Source organism: Odocoileus virginianus, chromosome 1 (genome assembly GCF_023699985.2).
Source record: "Odocoileus virginianus isolate 20LAN1187 ecotype Illinois chromosome 1, Ovbor_1.2, whole genome shotgun sequence".
NCBI classification, from domain to species: domain Eukaryota; kingdom Metazoa; phylum Chordata; class Mammalia; order Artiodactyla; family Cervidae; genus Odocoileus; species Odocoileus virginianus.
In genome coordinates, this window is record NC_069674.1 from 34,556,353 (window position 1) to 34,561,108 (window position 4,756).

Genomic DNA, 4,756 nt, shown 5'->3' on the forward strand with positions numbered 1-4,756 from the left:
GGCCACCAGGCTGGGCCCAGAAGGAGTGGGTGCTGGGGGAGGCGGGCAGAGGAGCCCCGCCTCTCTACACCAACCCCTTTCTTGAGGGCCCCCTGTGGCAGGCTGGGAGCAGCCACCTCCCCCACAGAAGAGAAGCCTGAGCTTTGAGAGCTCAGGACTGCAAGCAGAGGGATCAGGTGGGGGTGGATGGAGAAACACGGACAAAGCTTGCCTGTTGCCTAGTGGAGTGAGCAGACCTGAATTGGGCTAAGTTCCCTGCAGCTCAGGCTTTCAGTGTTAATGCTGCTGCCAAGGTCTTGTCTGGTGATGAAATGTCTATAGTCTTTCCCCGATCTACCTTTCCTCTTATACCTATAAGCAAAGTTTGAAACAACAAACAACAAATCCAATAAGAGCTGACCTGCTTTGTTAAAATTAAGATTATAATATTGGTCTGCATTTGACTATAATAAAGGGATATGTGTGAATGTGTCTGCGTTACAAATCATTCTGATAGAGAGTATATGTTCATCCCCAAGTAAAAAGCCACCTCACATTGGGTTTCCAGATTTCTCAAAAAACAAAAATAAAAGCAAGAAGCTTTGCAGTATTTGTGTGTTTAGTGATTGTTTGTAGCACAACATAGTGCCTAACTGAGCAAGTCTCCTCTCTTGCAAAATGTAATAAAACATAAAACAAAAATAGAAACTTTTCTTCTTTTCCCAAATATTCTTGGGCTTATTTTACTCATCTGTCCATCCAAATGAATTTAGAATCACTTTGTCACATTTCAAAATGTCCTGCTTTCCCCCATCACTATAAAACAGCTATTTAGATTATTGGTTAGAATTGTGGCAAAGCTATGAATTCATTTGGCAAGACCTTAATGTTTTTCAATATCCAGTTTTCATTTGGGGCCACATGGTTTGTCTCTCCTTTTATATTACTTCTTTGTTCCTCAGTAAAAGTTGTATAGTTTTCCTTATATCAGTCTTCCATATTTCTAGTTAATATTATTTTTAGGAATTTTCACTTTTAGTATTGTTATAAGTAAATATATTTTGTATTTAACATCTTTATTCAGATTGGCATGACTGAATTGGGTAACAAATTCAGTTAGAGGTGTATCTATAATTTATATACATATAAGAAGTGTATCTATAATCTATAACCAACAGAGGTATATCTATAATTTGCCTACAGGCATATATAGTTGGTGTCCTAAGATTCTTTATATTATAAAGAAAATGTGTTTTAAGATTTTTAAGTGATCAAGAGAGTGTGATATGACTACAGATTCATTCCTGTGGGAGTTTATGAATTTAAATTGGAGGAGAGCTTTGCCCCCAATAGCTGTATGAGATTGGGCAATGGTACTTAATCAGCTGGTGTCCTTTCTGACTGGTGGGACATCAGTATATCCTACTATTGCCTCCTGGCTAAATGTCAGTCTTTTTAGCTTGGAACATTGTAAGTGCTCAATAATTATTAGATAGAAAATTAATAATAAAACTACTTATGAGAAGATAATTGGAAGAAATGACCATCCTCATTAATTTAGTGGCAGATAATACTTAGCATCTCTTTGAAACTGAGCAAGGTTGAGTGCACCTGCGTATCTTATTTTTCTTCTCCATTCAAATCCCATTCATTACCTTATAGTCAGTATTCATATTTCTGATCTGTTTTTCCAGCTATCAGGATATGTCTTATTATTATACTTGTTAACTATTTTTAGAGAAAAATATTTCTAGCTTGATGTTAATAAAATTCATAAAACTATAAACTAAAAAAAAAAAGAAGCTTTGCAGTTTAAGTTTAACAAACTTAAACTAAAAATAATATTTTGTTTATCTGAAATTCAGGGAAATGCAAATCAAACCAACCATGAGATTTCACCTCACTCCTGTCAGAATGGCTAATATCAACAAGGCTGGAAATAACAAGTGTTAAAGATGTGCAGAAAAGAGAAACCTTGTGCACTGTTGGTGGGAATGTAAACTGGTGTAGTCACTATGGAGAGCAGTAGGGAGCTTTCTCCATAAGTTAGAAATGGAACTACCACATGATCCAGCAATTTCACTTCTGGGTGTTTATCCATAGAAAACAAAAATACTAAGAGATACCAGCACCTTGTGTTCATTGTTTATAACAACCAAGACACAAAAACAACCTCAGTGCCAAAAACCAGATGGACAGATAAACTAGGCATGGTATATATGTACATATATATGGTATATATGTGTGTATATATATCTATATATATATATATATATATATATAGAGAGAGAGAGAGAGAGAGATAATTACCATTTTGTGCCCTAATTATCTGGTGGATTTAGAGAGCTCTACTGAAGTGTTTTGGAGATTCTGAGATGACAGATGTGGTCCAGCTACAGAAGATGGAATCCATGTGCATCCAGGTCTGATAATATTGTTCAGTCCCTTCCAAATATCAAAGGAAATATTTCGGTATCACACATATGAGCATATTAACATACAGTCAATTATAAAAGCAGTAACTCTGCTTAAATATTTAACCAAGAAGAGAAAGAGTAGATCTTATAATTTTATCTTATAAAAAAAAGTAATCTGTAACTATATACAGTGAGGGATATTGACTTAATGTGGTGACCATTTCAATATATATAAAAATATCAAATTTCTATCTTGTAAAACTGAGAATAATGTAATATTTTATGTCAATTTTATTTTTAAAATATGTTTTTTAAAAAGAGAGAAAAGTAGTGGACTGAATGGAGTATCTGGGCAGCAGGCATAGGGCAAGACAGCCGGCAGAAGCAGCCAGTTGCAGCAAACAGGAGCCCCGCCCTGAATGCATGGTTCCCAAGACACTCCAGCCTCTTTTCCACAACAGTGTTCAGACATAAAGCAAAAATGTGGGCATGTGAAGAGTATGATCCTTTTGTAAAATGCTTTAAAGTAAATTCTTGGGTGACCTCATCCTCGGTCTCTTCAGTGTCTATCTCATAGCTCATGTTTGCCATGTTTATGTTTGATACACAAACTGCTATAAAAATGCAGAGTAAAATGTAGCTTTTTGCTTTTCACATTGCATCTCAAATTTTGGGGGGGTTCTGTCTTTTTCAGCATGAAAAAAACATAATTGAGGGAGTTCCAAAAGGGAGGGGTCATATGTATACCTATGGCTGATTCATGTTGAGGTTTGACAGAAAACAGCAAAATTCTGTAAAGCAATTATCTTTCAATAAAAAATACATTAATTAATTTTAAAAATGTAATTGAAAGTCACCAGAAGGGAAAAAACTGAAGATGGTGTCTCCTTTTTGAAAGTTGAAATGAGGACACCCACTGCTGATGTTAGTGAATAGCTAGTAAAGAATTTATTGATTCACAGACATGGTATCATATCCACACGTATATACAGACACCTGACTGTGGCTGGTAAAATAATGTTAAGGTCCACCCTATATTCAGTGAGACTGAGTGATCTCTTAATGAAAAGCTGGAGAAAAGTCTTGTGTTGTGTTCCTGATCAAAAAACTCTCTTAATAAATTCGAGTAGAATTTATTTGTAAGCAAAATGTCTTTCTGTTTTGATTTGCAGAAGGTAATCCTTGTTTCATGTCTCAGATTTCTTTTTTATGTTTTTTAACACCTTACATTTCTTTTCTGGTTTTTAGCTCATGCACATGCACTATTTGTACCATTGTAAAAAGTAATAATACTGAACATATCAAAATGATTAGTTTTGTTTTTCTTATTTTGCATTATGTATTTGGCCTGAAGTACTGGAATCACAACAAGAAGCCATGATGGATTGTGAATATATATATATAAAAGGTACAAGACATTTTGTATTATGTATCATGAAATAATAATTTTCTTACAGATAAAGCCCCTAAAATAGTCTGAGTACTCTTAATTTGAACCCACGCTATGAAATCATTTTCCCTTGTGTTTAGCTTTGAACCCACACTATGAAATCATTTTCCTTTTCCTTTAGCTAGTTTGAATTCAAATGAACTCAATTATATTTTGAGTTGCTTTTGTAAAACAGAAGTATTCAATACAATGCTTCGTGGGAAGGCAGCATGTCTGTCAGTTTCCTTTCATTATGTACCATCATTCAAGTAAAATCCAACAGCATGAAGGAAATGGTCTGACTTGGGGGGAAACTGATCATTTATGTGGATCTAATCAACTCCATCCACACTTGGTCTAAGAATGGGCCACAGGGCAGAAATGCAGACAGAGGCTCCCTAGGAGTCTGGGGTCTAATCAGGGAGAGCTCCTTACATGGAGAACATGCTGGGTCTGGCCTTGGACTGAAACCTTAAGAAGTCAGTGGTGAAATCACAATGATTTGTCGTGTCAGGAGTGGACTCGGGTTTACAGCATGACCACAGATGGGGCCTGAGTTGGACATCAGGGTGTGACTTTAACCTGAAAAGGGGCTCCACCCCTGACACTGGCTGCACCAGTTAGATGTGACCAGTCCTCCTAGGAAGGCAAGGCCCCCCAGATGTTGGCTCTCAGAGCAGAGACCAAGAGGAATGAAGCATGTGACTTGAATGTGCCCTGAGGTCAGAATGTGAGAGCTGAAGCCACAACCTCAGTAGTAGAACCCTGCTTCCCTCTGAGACTGGACGGATGGAATCCAGGACATGGACCCCCATCCTGTGCCTGCTGGATGGGGAGAGTGTGGGACACCTGCTCTTCAAGCTCATGAGTCTGAGCAGCCCTCTGCTATTCACCCATCACATTGTCACCTGATGTTAGTGCCCCAGTAAGC